Source organism: Pan troglodytes, chromosome 2 (genome assembly GCF_028858775.2).
Source record: "Pan troglodytes isolate AG18354 chromosome 2, NHGRI_mPanTro3-v2.0_pri, whole genome shotgun sequence".
In the NCBI taxonomy this organism is placed as follows: domain Eukaryota; kingdom Metazoa; phylum Chordata; class Mammalia; order Primates; family Hominidae; genus Pan; species Pan troglodytes.
In genome coordinates this window covers 28491696-28508420 of record NC_086015.1, presented here as the reverse complement: position 1 = coordinate 28508420, position 16725 = coordinate 28491696, and the positions used below count along the sequence as shown (strand labels likewise).

The window sequence follows — 16725 nt, the reverse complement described above, 5'->3', positions numbered from 1 at the left end:
AGAAATTCAATGGCCATTTGGTGATGCCTTCACAATTAAATCTCACAGCAGAACCCACTATCCTTTTGGACAATCTGACCTTTGTACTATCCTCTCACTCAGACCCCAGGAAAGGGGAGGATTTACCAGCCCTGTGGGTGGGGGTGGAACCTGGGATGTGCTGCTGTTACGGACCCTGGGCTCAGCAACCTACCCTCCACTTCCCTTCCCCCCACGCCTCCGCCCAACACACACGCACACACAGTCCAGCCTCCCACCGGACACCTAACCTCAGTCCCCCCTGCAGCGCCAGGAGGAATAAGTCAGGAGGTAAGAGCCCGCCCACCGTGGAGCCTGTAAGGCTCTGGTCGCCCCCTCCAGCGCTGGGCAGTGCAAAGGTCTGGTGACTGCGTAAATGGTGGGTGTAAGGCGGAGGTCTTGGGGACAGGAGCCGCTAGCCAGCCGGGCCGGGCACGCCACTGGTGAGGTTAGGCCTATTGAAAATATCAAATCGCCTGCGCCAGGATAGACGCCACACATGCATTCAATGTCAAGGGCATTGGAGCAAAACTTGGAGACGCAGGACTCGGAGTGTCTCTTCCCTCAGTGCCGGGTCTGAGCTCGCGGGGGAATCTCCTACTCTCTTCCCGACCAGGCGCCGGCCTCGTGGGGCCCCCACTCTGTCGACCTCGGTCTCACCCGCTCCTCGCCCGCCCGCTCAAGGTCCCCCGGGCCCGCCGCCTGCGGCCCGCCCTTCCTCCGCCGCCGGGTCACTCCGGGACAGGCGCCCTCCCCCCGCTCTCCCCGCGGCGGGAGCCCGAGGCTCCAGCGGCTGCGGCGGCGGAGCCCCGTGCCAGTGCCGGGCTTTGAACTCCCGCGCGACACTGGGACCCATCCCCAACCCCCAACCCTCGCGTCCCGGCTCCGGGCTCCCGGCGACCGGCGGCCGCGACCACGGTGGACCCGGGGCTCGGTGAAGCCCCTGGCCGTGCCCCGGGTGGCCGAGTAAAGGGCGCCACGGTGAGGAGACGGACGGCCGGCGCCCACGGCTTGGAGGGGCTGCCTTAGGCTGCAGGACTGAGACTCGAGCTGCTCGCTCGGGCTTTACACCTTCGGTGTTTCTTGCCCTGAAGCTCCCTGAGCCCGGCCCTGGCTCTGCGAGCCGGCTGAGAGCGCTGGGCGGCCCCTTCCGGGTCTCGGGACTCGAGTCCCCTCCGCTGCGCGTTAGGCAGCCCGGTGAGCGCTCGCTGGCCTGGCAGTGCGTCGGAAGAACAGGGAGGGTGGGGCCGCGCACATCTCTGCGGGAGTGAGCTCCTAACTCTGGGGCTCCAAGCTCCCAGCAAGTCTTATTTAATGGAAATGTTACTGAGACCGGCTACACTGTCCTGGGGAAAACCCCATGCAATTGTTGTAATGTATATTTCATTGCAGTATCAAAGGTGCCTGGTGCACAGCTAGATGCTTGTTCACGAACTTCACACACCTGTTTAACTAGCAGTCACACCAAGCAACAGAACATGACCTGCACTCTCAATGCCCCCTCAGCTCTTTCCACCAATCGGGGCAATCCCTACCCTGCCTTCCAACACCAGGACTAGTTTTGCCTGTTTTTGTACTTTATGTAAATAGAATCATAGAGAATGTGCTCTTTTGTGTCTGGTTTGTTTTCACTCAATAGCATGTTAGTGAGATTCATCCATGCTTTTGCCTATGGTTGAAGATGGTTGTTTCTCATTGCTGTACACAGTATTTCTTTGTATGAATATACTACAATTAGTTTATTCATTCTATTTTAATGAAGATATAGGTAGCTTCCAGTTTTGTGGTTGTTACAAAAAATGCTACTGTGAACATTCTGGTACATGCCTTTTGGTGGACATTTTTGCATTTCTGTGGATAAATGACTAGGAATGGAATTGCTGAATCTTAAGAAGGCATTTGCTCAGCTTTGGTAGACATGGCCAACAGGTTTCCAAACGACTGCACCTGCTTACCACTTATCAACAATGTATTCGAATCCAGTGACTCCAAGACCAAGTATTGATTGAGGACCTACTGTGTAGCTGGGAAAGAGCAGGGAGCAGGACACACTGAGCCCCTACCCTCAGGAGTTCCAACAGGAGACAGACTATACACACCTCAGCAAACACCCAGACAAACTACTGCCTAGTGGAGGTAAATGCTGGGAAAATAGTAGAATTGGGCCATGAGATGGAGAAGGGCACTTAAAATGGGCTGGTTGGAGAAGGCTTCTGTGAAGAGACAACTGAGTCTAGACCTCAAAGACAAGAAGGAACTCTGGATAAAGACAGGGCATAGGCAGGAAGTCACCCCAATCTCTCCTGCCTTTTTTTGCCTCCGGGTTTATCAGACTCCTCAGACTTGGGCAAAACCAAGTTGCAGTTTCCAAGGTCTTCAAGTTCACTGTGCTGCTGCTACTTGGGAGGGGGTAGGGGGAGGAAAATCCCAGGAAGCCTCTGGCCAGAGCACCCACCTCTCCCAGCCTCTGAACTCCCAGACACTTCTTTCCCAATATCTCCACCTTCTGTTGTATGGTTAGTGCCCGTTATGCTTTATGCCCGCACTCCACATTTTGCCAAGTACTTTACCACTTGAACCAATATTTCTCACTTCTAGTTATTGGTGAGGTAGCCTGGTGTTAGATACACGGTGAGTCCCTACAAAGGAAACAGACAACATGAAAACATTAACATGCCCAAGGCCAAAAGGCGAGTCAGCAAAAGATCAAAGGAGGCTCTGGACAGTCCATACCACCCTCTAGGCACTGTGCTGAGGACTTTTATACAGTGTCCCTTTCATTGCCACAGCAAACCCGCAAAGTGGGCATCATTATCTCCATTTAACACCTAAGGAAACTAAGACAAGGGAGATTACCCAACAAACCTGAAGTCACATAGTTAACAGTCGGGGAAGTCCAGACGCAAACCCAGAATTGTCTAACTTTGAAACCCGGTCTCAGGTCAGGTTTCCTAGAAGCAGAACCTGTGACCAAGATTCATGCTGAGGCGATTTTCGTCAGGAGTGCTTTTAGGAGAAGAGTGGGGGGAGCAGAACTGGGCAGGCGAGAAGGTGAGCAAGACTGTCATCCCTACTGGAGACTGGCTTTAGTCTGTCCCACTAGGAACATGAACTACATCACAGAGTTAGTTTCACTTTGAAGCAAAGGGGAAGGCTTTTGTAGCTATTGTCATGCAGCCCTGGCAGTTCTCCAGAGAAGGGAACATCTTCGAGTCCTTAGCAACCAACACAACACAGAAGGCGAGGGAAGTACCAGATCAGTGAAGGGGCTCCAGCGGGAACCAACAGCACCCGCTGTGCCCAGTCTCAGCTTGTCTTTGCCCCAGGTTCCCTTGGGATACCCAGGATGCCCAGATCACTCCCTGCTCCAATCACTGCAGTCTTCCCACCTATCTGGGTTCATGAACTTCTCCTACACCAGGGGTTCTGTAGGAAGGGCTTGTTAAAACTCAGATTGCTGGGCCCCACCCCCAGAATTTACAATTTAATAGGGCTGAGTGGGATCTGATGATTTTCATTTCCAACAACCAGGTGATACCTTGCTGCTTGTCTGGGGTGCACTCTTTGAGATCCACTGTTCTGCAGCATCATTTTAGGGCATTACACCTCTGACATCTAAGCCAGACTAATCTGTCAATGATCCCTTATTTTAACTAGGTTATCTGGACAATATGCTTCCCCAAATAGTTACTCTTCTGGTGGTAATATGAGACTCGGTGGCAGATAACTTGGATACGAAAGTCTTCGTGGCACCCTCTTGGTGATGCCAATGATTCAATCCAACCAAAAAGAAAACTGGGAACTCTAAGCCTTAAAGGAAAGGCTTGAGGCAAAATACTGAATTAGCCGAAATTTCACCATCACGTCCTGAGACTCTTATTCTACCTTATGTGTCTCCTTTTTCTAGATTCCACTCATGGGCCCAGAACATTTTATGCTGAAACGGTCTCATACCTGTTCACAAGTGATTTGAGCCCATCTCCTCCAAATGGACATTAAAATCAGCCAAGGTGCAAATATTTACAGCATGAGAATCAGCAAATTCTAAAAAACAGGAATCTTTATTTCCAGAGAGCTAGTTACTAAACTTTTACCACGTACCACTGCATCACCAGACCCTTAAAAGCTGTTTGAAAAAAGATTAACAAACTCACACCAATGTATAGTTGACAATAAAATTTAATACTTCTGTGTGCCAAACACATACCTATTATGTGCCAGCACTATGCTGAGTGCTTTCTCATGTTTTTCTTTTATTTTCACAATAACCTACTGAGGTGTTTTTATCCTAAGAAGAGAAAAATGAGACTCTCAGAAGTTACCTGACTTTCCCAAGTTCACACAACCAGTTATTGAGGCTACACCAGCTTTCCAAGCCACATTGACTAATGCCAAAAATCTAGGTTCTTTCTACTGCTGCATTCCTACTTACTTGTAGTTTGAGAGACTAAGGAGACTAAGTCTTAAACCAAAGAAATGATTTTTTTTAATGCAGCAGTTCACAAATGCTTTGGTCTCAAGACCCTTTCATACTCTCAAAAAGTATTGAAGACCCCAAAGAGCTTTGATTCTGAGGATTATAAATAGGATATATAAATAGCATCAATAGATAGGATATTATAAATAGCAGCAGTAGTATTAGAATGGAAAATGAGTAATGTTTAAAATATTTTTACTAATCATTTAAAAGTAGCAATGATAAATCCTTATGTGTTAATGTAAAGAACATGTTTTTTAAAAAACAACTATATTTTCCAAAAGAAGAAACTATTTAGTGAACAAAAGGCATTATTTTACATTTTTGCAAAACGTTTAAATGTCATTTCTTGCTAATAGAACATCACAGACTGGGTAACTTTAAAAGAAAATAAATTTATTTCGCTCATAGTTCTAGAGGCTGGGAAGTCCAGGATCAAGGGGCTGTATCTGTAGGGCCTTCTTGCTACATCATAACATGACCGAAGGACGAGGAAGCACGTGAGGCAGAGAGAAAAATGGAAACCAAACTTCATCCTTTTACCAGGAGCCCACTCCTGAGATAAATATCCAACTCCTGCAATAAGGGTATTAATCTACTACTTAAAGGCCCCATGTCCCAATTAATTTATCCAATTAAATTTCAACATGATTTTTGGAGTGAGCATTCAAACCATAGCGTTTAGTTTAATAGTACAGCTGGAGTCCCGTAACTGCTTCTGCATTCAATCTGCTGCAGTATGTTGTTTGAGTTGAAGTATGTGAAGAAAATATGACCATATCCAGCTTGGAAAGGCAGGATCTCGTGGACCCCCAAAAATGGTCTTGAGGACCACCAGGGGTCTTGTAATCACTTTGATGACTGCTGATCTAATTATTAGATGTCAGGCTCAGGACAGTGATGGGAAGACACTAGGCTTCAAACTTTAGTCCATCCAATCTTAGGAGTTAAGATTATTTAGAATTTGACTAAGCTAATGAGCTAAATGGCTATTTTATAAGGTAAACATAAAAGTTCTCACTCTCTCTCTCTCTCTCTCCTCCCTTTCTCTCTTTCCTCCTCTCTTTCTGTCTTTTAAATCCCAGTCACTGCCCACCGATTTTCCAAATCCCAACAATGGCATTTGCAATACCATTTATTCATTCAGCAAATGTTTATTAAGCATCTAATATGTACCAGACACCATACTAGACACTAAGGATATAAAAGTATGTAAAACATCCACAATGACTGCCTCTTTGGGGCTTACAGTTTACTGGGAGAGACAGGCTATGACACATACAGAAATGTGCGGTGCTATAAGAAGATAATGAGAGATCTTCTGCAGGACGAAGTCTTTCCTGAGGAAGTGCCAAGGGGAGGCCTGAGGATTCCTAGAAGTGAATTCAGAAGAGGTGGGAAGGAAATGGGGAGCTCATATGGTTAAGACTAAAAATGATGTGAAATAAGACCCATAGCTTATGTCAAGGATTTGGCTCCTAAAAAAAACAAAAATCAAGTTTTTTAATGGAAAAGGATGTGATGTGATGAGACCATTTAGAAGGCTTTTGAGTAGCCTAGGCAACACAAGGTCTAGAGAAGCTTCAGCTCACATGGGTGGAGGGAGATTAAGACAAGTGCACAGATTTGAGAGATGTCAGAAGGTAAAACTGATAGACATCAATGCTGAGTTGGATATGGGGAAGGAGAAGGTATCAGGGATACCTCCCAGATTGCTTCAAACATCTATTGAACACCCACTATGTGTCAGTCACTGCACAAGGATCTGCTGTCACAGCCAAATAGGAAATGGAATTAGGTTTGACTAGAAGTAATAGAAAAATAAAAACTATTCATTTCTTAAATGAAATAGGCCTTTCTTTTTTTTTATCTTCTCTCATTTAAAAGTCTATAAGCCCAAGTTCCAGGATCCTCCTTCATGAAATTTAGGATCCTCTGACTTTGTTGCTCCCCAGGGCTGGACCTCCATTCCCAAGGCCCCCCAAGATGGTTTCTCCAGGTCTGGCCATTGTACAAATGTTCAGCCATCATGAAGAGGAGGGTGAAAAATAAAGGACAAAGCATAAAGGAACTTCCCAGATGCAACCACACAACACTTCTTTACATGTCCATTGCTCAGAATTTATCCGGTAGCCCCAAAGATGCTGAAGGGATGCTAGGGAGCACAGACTTCATTCTGGGGAGCCATATGTCCAGCTAGAAATTTTACTGCCAAGGAAGAAGAGGAAAAATATAATGAGGGACAATATAGTTTTCACAAACACAGAATTAGACACAGGTGCTCCACTTTCGAGGACTTACAGCAGTCTGAGGTCAATGGTTTCCATCTTGTGTATCTCAGTTTTCTTCAACTGTCAAACAAGAGTTCCTACTAGGTAACTTCTGTAATTTCTTCCCACTCTAGAGTACTGTGAATCTCAACACATCCATGAGGGATTGTATAACTGTTCATTTTTCAAAAGTGCTGATTGTATTTGATTTGTTATAAATGAATACATTTTGCTGAAGACCAATTTTCCTGCAATGATTCTTTTTGCTAAAGTTGGCTTAACTGGAATCAGTAGAAAGTGATGCTTTTGCTGACTCTTTGTGCATCTGATGCCTTTGTTTTGTGAAAAATCAAATATTAATATAATGGAAAAACGTAAACTTTTTATAGTTATTTGAATTAACCATGTGGTCTGAACAATGTTAGAAAGAAGTATCACTTCTTTTCAGAAAACATAAAAAACAAACACTTCTTCAACAAAAAACAAATAATCCTCAATTACAACATGTTTAATGGTAAACAAAAAAATAAGGAATTATTTAACTTATTATTCCCTTCTCCCTAAATCTATCTGATTTGAAACGGTTGGAGTAAAGGACAGATCACCTGTTTTGGTTTCATTTGTCTGTTTGTTGTGATACTGTTTATTGTCAGTGTTGTTTCAGTTAACTCCAGATTTAGATTGAATTTCCCCAAGGTGCTGGAGAAAGAAGATAACCCATAACAGTATTGGTTACCCACAGGAAAAGAACTTGGATTTATAATTTGCTAGGATTAGACCACAAAGTAGATAATTTATAATTCAGTTTGTCCAATCCTGACTTTTGTCACTAGACTCTTCTTAAATCTAGCTAGGCTTACACACACAAAATGGCCACATAACATTGACTCTGATTCCAATTTTTTATTGAATTAATTTAATTAGTATTAAGGCATGGTGATAGTTCTCATTTCATTTTGTATGCAAAACTTTCCTGATTTGATTTGATGCAATTGAATACTTTAAGGGACTATAGTCATAGGATTCTGCTTTCCATAAATGAGTAATTAATTTTGTTCAAAATATCTTAAATATTACTAAGCATATTAAAAGAAGGCATTGAATATATAAACTTTATGAAAGCACTGCTTAAATCATGAAACATATTTCTTGTTAAATTAATTTAAATAACAAATTTAGTAAACAAGTTTGTTTCGAGGTATTTTCTCCTCCAATATAGTGACTCAAAAACTAGCAAGAAAATACATTTTAAAATTACCTTTCCTTACTGTTTTCAAGCTAAAATTCATGCACAAAGGTTTTAGTGTGTATATATGTGTCTGTATATGTAAATAAACATCTATTTTCCTGTGTGAAGTTATTGCCCTGCAAGAAAACATGATTTATATCAATTTGGATGACTTGAAATATCTTTTATGAGATAATTAAAATATAAACTGTTCCTAAACTGTTAACCTTCTGGTAGCTTCATAAATGTAGCAGCTGATGACATACCATGAAGTACAATTTGTCAACTTTTAAGATATGAGCTAAGCTTGCTTGTTCAGATTTGGGCATAGATAAGAAACTTGACTCAGTCTAGTTTTATAGTTGCCCAGAGATTTAAATAAGAAGAGATGATTGTCTATCACAGCTCATAATAATGCACTTAAATTTAGAGCTCCAAATACCCCCGCTCCCCAGTCGGCATGCTTCTCGAGGCCTTCGGACTGAAAAACTGCAGCTGTGTTTATGTGGTAATTTAGAATCCCTATTACATATGCAAGCAACTGGGTTCCATGGCTCAATCACAATTCATTCATTTTGCTTTTTTTGTACCAAAGAAATAAAATCAGAGAACTCTATAGCATTATGGCCAGCCCCGAAAAATCACAAAAATCAGGAGTTTGAAAATGATAGCCCCACAAAACCCACAAATCGTTTCCATTTGCCATTAAAGTTCACAACAGAAATTCCAGATATATGTAGTTAAGGTGTGTTATTCAGTTCAGCAAACATTTAGTAAGAAAGAAAACATGTAGCCATAGTAGAATAAATTAAAACATGAATAAGGAAAGGCCTTTACTTTGAGGATATTGAAGCCTAAAAGAAGATATTTAGAATCAAGCACCACGTGTCTGTTTGTGAGCATGAGAGAGAGAGAGAGAGAGAGAGAGTGTGTGTGTGTGTGTGTGTGCATGCTTTACGGAGAACACCAATAAATGAACTGAGTTTGTTTCCAGATATGAATAAAATTCTTGAATACTTTTCTTTGGGAATGTTACAAATCTGTGCAGTCATATTATTTATGATTCACATAGCAAAGATTTTTAAAGTGTTTGTTTATTGTCTAGATCCACAGTGACCCTAGCAAAAGTATCTGTAGTTCATCTTGTTAACATATACTAGCCAGGGTCTGAAAAGTTACGTAGAAATTGGCTTTTGTGCAAATGGAAGACTATTTTCATGATGCTTAATAGCTAACTCAAATTCGAATTTTAAAGTCATATTCTAATTCAGGGTTTTTTTATAGATCTGGGCTTTTCTGATATTGTTTTTACTTATTGAATGTGTGTGTCTATAGTGTGAGGGGGAAGTACCAGCATCTTATAAGGAAAATCATTTTACTCTAGAACATTCAACACTTTTCAAAGGTGCTGTAGAGAAGCGGAACTTTTATAATCATTTTGGAACATAACATAGACTCCTTCTAATTTACTCGTGGGTTGCATTTCAGATGTTAAGTTGATTGGTATGCAAAAGTTGCTACTGGAAATAACCTCTTATGTGTTAAGTTTTCAAGAAAGCACACAAAAGCAATTCATTAATCTAAGATATGGCTCTGTCATAACTGTTCCTAACTACGTTTTTTTCCCTCTAACTTTTGAGCACTCCTGAAGTGGGGAATCAACAGCCCTCTTGTCTTTTCAACTCAGTAGGCAAGGACTTTACAACATCAAAGTCACAATGATTGCTAAACCAGGGCTCCTGAGGTGATGGGAAGGGGGCTGGGAAGGACAGCTGAAGGGTAGGACAACTGAGCTATAAGGGATGAGATGATGGGATGGAAGGCAAGGGGCCTTTTGCTTTCTTTTCTAAGCAGTTATGGAAAAGAACTGCTATTACTGAGATTGATAAACGGAAAATAAACATCAAGCAGTATGATTTCATCTTTTTTTGTTTTTTTTTTTTTAGACAGGGTGTCACTCTGTCGCCCAGGCTGGAGTGCAGTGACATGATCTGGGCTCACTGCAACCTCCATCTCCTGGGTTCAAGCGATTCTCCCCCCTCAGCCTCCCGAGTAGCTGGGACTACAGGCATGCACCACTCAGCTAATTTTTGTACTTTTTGGTAGAGATGGGGTTTCACCATGTTGGCCAGGCTGGTCTCAAACTCCTGACCTCAGGTGATCTGCCTACCTCAGCCTCCCAAAGTACTGGGATTACAGGCATGAGCCACTGCGCCTGGCCTGGCTACATCTTATAAACTTTTTGCTCTCGAAACAATTAGATAGACATATGATTGATTGATTCATTGATTGAGATGCATGATAGGAGCTTTGAAAGTGATGAGAAAAGTTAAAGATACACATGCAGGCCAGTAGATACAGGCCGATTTCAAAGTCAAATTACCTGGGTTCTAAACCCTGATTCACCACTTGGAAGTTGCACGACTTACAGCAAGTATTTAAATCTGTCTGGGCCTTGGTTTCCCTATCAGAAAAAAAAGAGATAATAATAGAACTGTACTGAATTCATAAGATGTGGTAACAGAGTAAATGAGATAATCCGTATAAAGTAATGAGCACAATGTCCAGAACATAGGAAGTGCTCAATAACAGCCAACAGCAGTAGCAGTAACATTATTTTTATGGAACATAGTTGAAAGCTGCAGGGATATAGAAAAAAAAACATATTCAGTGGGAGGGTAACTAGATTTGTGACCTTGAATGGGTCATTCAATTTCCTGGGATCTCATCTTCCTCAGGATATGTCTAGATAAGCCAGTGCTTCTCAAATGTCAATATGTGTGCGACCACCTGAGGATCTTGTTAAAATGAAGATTCTGATTCAGCAGGTCTGGGGTGGGACCTGAGATTCTGCACTGCTAACATGTTCCAGAATGAGGTTGGTACTTATGGTCTGGGTACTACACATTGAGTAGTAAAGATCCAGATGGTATCCAGTGAGTGTCTCTTTCAGCTTCAATCCAGTTTATAATTAAGACACTGGCCCATTTTTGTATATAAAGAAAGAATGAAAAATTCAGGTTCACTTTTGAGAAAAATTAATCTCATATTAACATGGGAATTTTGTCTCTAGAGCCCCAAGAGATTGGAAGAGAGGGTCAGGACTCATCTGAAGTGTCAGATAATTGGCTGCTGAGAAGGTGGACAATGGGGGATGATTCCTGATGAGGTCCTCAGGACAGAGGCATTTTAAGTTGGGAAAGTTTTTTTTTTTCTTGATTCTAGAAGGCAGCATGGCATCATAGTGAAGAATGAGGGTGTGCGTGCGTGTGTGAGGGGTGGAGGGGCGTGTGTATGTAATCAACTATACCTGGACGGTTATCTCAACTCTGCAACGTAATGGCTGACCTTGGGCAAATTTCTTAATTTTTGTCAATTTCATTATCTCATCTATAAAATGGGAATAGCAGTACTTTGTTGGATTCTACTGACAAGTGATATAGGGCCTAAAGTACTTAGCACAAGGCTTACATGCACAGGTAAGTGGCCAGATAATGTTGTCTATTAAAATTATCATCATCGTCATCACCATTAGCATTACATTAGGAATGCTCGAAGGCTAACCATTATAATCTTAATTCTATTTTAGCTTTGACAACAGTGGTTCTCAAACTCCAGTGTGCCCCAGAATCAACTGGATGGTTTAGTAACACCGATTGCTGGGCCTCATCCTCAGAGATACTGATTCTGTAAGTAGATCTTCGGTGGGGTCTAAGAGTCTGCATTTTTAACAGGCTCTCAGGTGATATGACGCTGCTGGTCTGGGGACCACATTTTGAGAACCAACAATCTACAGAATTACTTCCTATAACTGGCATGATTATTAAGTGATGATGAATCCTTGGTAAGTAAATTTTCCACACAAGTGAAGGTTGCCTCAGATGCGACACTTTCATTTTAATTCCTTTTTGATGAAAACTTTTCTAAAATGTATCATTTTTATTCTTATATATGTGAACAAGGGGCTCTTAAATACCACTTAGCTTTTCTTTTGATTGAAGTTATCAAATAATTCCTCTTGGTTTCAGAAGGGATAAATAAGCATGGCCTTTTGACTTATGAACTTATTAACCTGAGCAGTATTTCCGGACTGTGTTCCTGAAGGGACAGTCATAGATCCCGAGAAGAGATAGTAGTGAAACTTACAAGTCAGCACGAGTTCCCTGAGAATAAGTAGGTAAAGCTAACTTTATTTCTTTTATTGTTATGACTACTAGATTGGTAAATTGGAGAAATGATATAGGCATAGATATTGGACTAGTCAGGCTTACCAGGCAATACCAAAATGTGTTGAGTTGATTAATGGATGGGTGCCATCCTGGGTAGATATTGCTTGTAGAGTGCCAGAGAGTTCTGTCTTTGGCTTTGTCTAATTTTTTCTCAGTTATTTGGATAAGCCAGAACATAACCCATTCCCATTCCTCAGGGGTATGAAAACATAGACAAGACCACTTGACAGACAATAAAGAAAGGGTGTGAAGGACAGTCAGAGGAGACTTTGAGGGCCCAAACAATCCAGAACTCTGATTCTCTGATAGTTATGATCACTTGATTACCTGTTATGATACTGTAGTGTAATAGCCAAAATAGGTATGTGACTGCCTTAGAGTTTCTGGTCTTTGCTGCCAGGATGACAGCAAATTAACCTTAATTTTCAAGAACACATCTCTTGCTGCTCCATCAAATTTTATCCTTTCTCGTATGTCTTCTTTCAACCTGCTCTTAGATTGCTCTTTCAGCTCTACAAGGGTCTGTGAAACCAGATAACTAGACTTGACAAGAAATATAAATGCAACAAGAGTAAGCAGACCAATGGAGAACATAAGGGACCACTTGTTTGGAGTTTGGCTCTAGAGTCTCAGAGAGTGTTTTCTCTTACATTTATGTTCCAAAGGAATGAAACGATTCAGTCTTTGGCCTCCTGAGCTTTCATATGTTGGTATAAGAGACTCATCTATCTACTCAATTATCATTCACATTTCAGAGAAAATTGTATTTATTTTATTGAATGATGACTTACCAAAAGGTTGCTACAAATTAATAGAAGATGAAATACATAATGCTGTATATTCTGCTCGAATATATTCATTGTTCAATTAAATAGGGTTGCAAGCACAATGTTAAGACAACTGCCTTGTATTCATGTATATACACATACCCTATAAGCCCTGCTTTCTCATTTGCTATTGCCGAGGTGATAGCTGTTAATGACAGATGGGAACATGTTTTAAATAGAAAGGAATTTGGAGGAAACTAAAATAAATCTCACTTTACTTCATTATTCCACATCTTCTTTCCCTGAGTGGCAACATATTAATGAGGACCCTCTTAACAATACATGAGTTTTATTTGATAGGCTGTCTGATTTGCGCTTATTTCCCATAGGCAATGGGTGTGTGTAGTTAAGTCTAGGTTAGGGTCAGACAGGTTTTTCATTTATCTTTTCTAATGACCTGTAAATGTTCCACTGACTTGGGCTTTTATTTCGGAAGTAAACATTTTGCTAACTAGTCATGGGTCATGTAGGCACATTAACAACTCCCTGCTAATTTATCATCATTGCGTAGCTAACCTCCAGTAGGTAAGCTAGGTCCTTTTTGCTCTCATGATTTTATGATGTTGGCAGTGGTAGTAAGTATGCATTACTTTGTCTCATCCCCAACCTGAGAAAATGAACCTTTTTACAGTCCTTTCAATCTGATCACACTATTTTAAGTGCTGATGTATTCTGAAAAGATGAATTGTTTTATGTTGCAATGTTTCCACTGAGTAATAGAGTATCATGTGGGTGAAGGAGGAAGAAGTATAGAGTTACAAATTTAAATACACTGGCTCTCTATTCAGAGACTTCCATATAAGGGAGCAAGGTGATACTATAAAATATTCAGATGTATTCTAGGGGTCCTGTGTGTTTCCTAGATTATCAGTTTCCTTTGCTACATTTCTGGGGACTAACTGCCAACATAAGAATTGTAGATGATTCATAATTAGTAAATGTGCTTTTTTTTTCTTTGCAGCAATATTTGTAAAAATAACCTTATTTTTGGTACATTTATTTCTGTCTATTGGGCAATTTGTGAGAAATATATTACTTGAAATGTCATGCTTCAGAATTTTTTTCTTTTCATCCATTTTGAGGAAAACAGGAAGGTTCTGATTTGAATTGTTTTAGGATAGAAATGTATTAAGTAACATATGTTATTAATAAGCTCCATGTTTTTCTCTATTCTCTATAAGGTGCTAAAACATGCCAGACAGCAGATTCTTAATCTAGAAAATTATTTAAGGAGCAGCAACAAAATTCAAATTTTCTGACAGCGGAAGGTAGAACAGAAAGTTCTCAACTGGGGATGATTCTGGCCCCTGGGGACATTTGTGGAGACATTTTTGGTTGCCTCAACCTGAGGGGGTCAGGGGAAGTGTGTTCTACTGGTATCTAGTGGGTCGAGACCAGGGGTGCTGCTCAACTTCCTGCAGTGCAAAACACAGCGCTCACAATAAGGAATTACCCAGCCCAGAATGTCAATAGTGCTAAGACTGAGAAACCTGGGCCTACAACTGTTTTCAATACAAATACAAATGAAAATGAGGGAGGCAGTCTGAACTTTACACACTGGATGAAGATCCTTTTCAAAGGTGGAAATAAAGCAACCCTAAAGGAGGAACTCAACCTAGGGTACAAGAAGAGAGGAAACGTTTTGTTCCTTTGTGTTCCGCATGTCATTAGGAAGTACACGTGCGTGGACTATTACATTACAGTGAATCATGACCATGTGTTCATTCTAAACATTGTTGTATTTGTTATTCCTAACTTTAATAAACTGTAAAATCTGAATGTGGCATCACCAAACACCATGAAATGTGTTCTCCCCTTTTCCAATAGTGCATCAACTAATGGTTAAATGTGATCTGTAACTTGACAGAGTCTATGCAATCCTTCCACATTTTATTCGGCTTAGAGATCACAGCCTCTAGAACAGAATGATAATTTAAAGCAGATGTTCTTCTAAACTATGTTTCACTCAAATCCAGCAATATGATAAAGGGAAAAAATGGGGAAACATTGATGGGGCTTCAGGATAAAGGGTTTTATATTTTTCACAATGATTTGAATGTTAGTTCTCTTCTTTTTCAGGCCACATTCTGGTGTATTCTCTCATCATTTAATTACATGTTACCTGTTGCTTTAGTCTACCCTTTCTGATTTACTCCCAGTTTCTATTTCATTTATATAAGTGTGTGTGTGTGTGTTTGTGTGTGTATTTATATATGTATGTATAATGTATATGTATACATGTGTGTATATATACACATTATATATAATGTATATGTATACATGTGTGTATATATACACATTATATATAATGTATATGTATACATGTGTGTATATATGCACATTATATATAATGTATATGTATACATGTGTGTATATATGCACATTATATATAATGTATATGTATACATGTGTGTATATATGCACATTATATATAATGTATATGTATACATGTGTGTATATATGCACATTATATATAATGTATATGTATACATGTGTGTATATATGCACATTATATATAATGTATATGTATACATGTGTGTATATATGCACATTATATATAATGTATATATATAATCATATATTAATATATATCACATATATGGACAATATATAAATGATATATTGTTAATATATATACCAAATATATAATAATATATTCTATTCATACCTTGACTCCTAACTGAAATGTTACTTTCTCAGAGAGGCCTTCCATGACTATTTCATGTAAATTAAATACCTTCATACATTACCTTATCTATCACATTCTTTTTTCCTCCATTTATATATATATATATTATATATGTACATATGTATCTCTATATGTCTCTTGATACACTTTTTTTTTAGACAGAGTCTCACTCTGTCGCCCAGGCTGTCTTGATATACGTTTAGTTGTATTTCTATCTCATTTGACTCAAAGGCCCACAAAGGAAGAGATAATTTTGCTTTCTTTACCATGACATTTTCAGACCCTGGCATCTGACACTTTGCCCTCAATAAACGTTGTGTGGGTGAGATAAAAGCTACCCGCTCAAGGTGTATTGACTGTCAACTGTACTGAGATTATCAAAACATGTGTCCTTCCCTTTTCTGTGATAAGGTGACTACACCCTGCACAATTGTTCTATGCACATATACACTGTATAATTTGGCCGCAGTCTATTTTTCCCTATGTTTGTGACATCAAATGAAGGTAAGCCCCAATCTGTCAGTATATGACATCATTTTTCCAAGACCACTTCACAACTCCACATACACAGAGGCCTTTGCTCTTAGCTTTTTGTACCAATCTCTGAAGCACTATGGCTAATCTTGAGACAGAAAAATTCCTGGTATAGTGATGAATCCCTTAAGCTGAGCAAAGAACCAGCGACAGTTGAGAACCCCTTTGAAGATGTTACTCAATTCCAAGAGAGGAATAAAAGGGGCCTATGGTTGCTCTCATTTAAACTTCTCAAGCCAGATGTTTGGCTTCTGCCTCTAAACATATCCTAGCAACATGACGTTGCAGATCTTTCCCTGAAGAGGTGGAGCCTATCTTTCCTTCTCTTGAAGCTGGACATTCTACATGTGGCTTGCTTCGGCCAATAGAACTTTAGTAAATGTGACATAAGCAGAGACTTGAATAGTACATTTTCTTTAGAGCTCACTCTCTTGCTGATATTTGGGCCCTGAG

At 40.4% G+C, this 16725-nt stretch overlaps 1 long non-coding RNA gene across 1 annotated transcript; it reads left to right on the top strand.

Annotated features, from left to right (window-relative positions):
• Window positions 1-200: 200 nt before the first annotated feature.
• LOC129143484 (uncharacterized) lies at window positions 201-15229 on the top strand. Its single transcript, XR_008546945.2, has 3 exons — window positions 201-309; window positions 11583-11682; window positions 14231-15229. It is a non-coding gene; the product is annotated as an uncharacterized LOC129143484 (long non-coding RNA).
• The last annotated feature ends 1496 nt before the right edge of the window (window positions 15230-16725 follow it).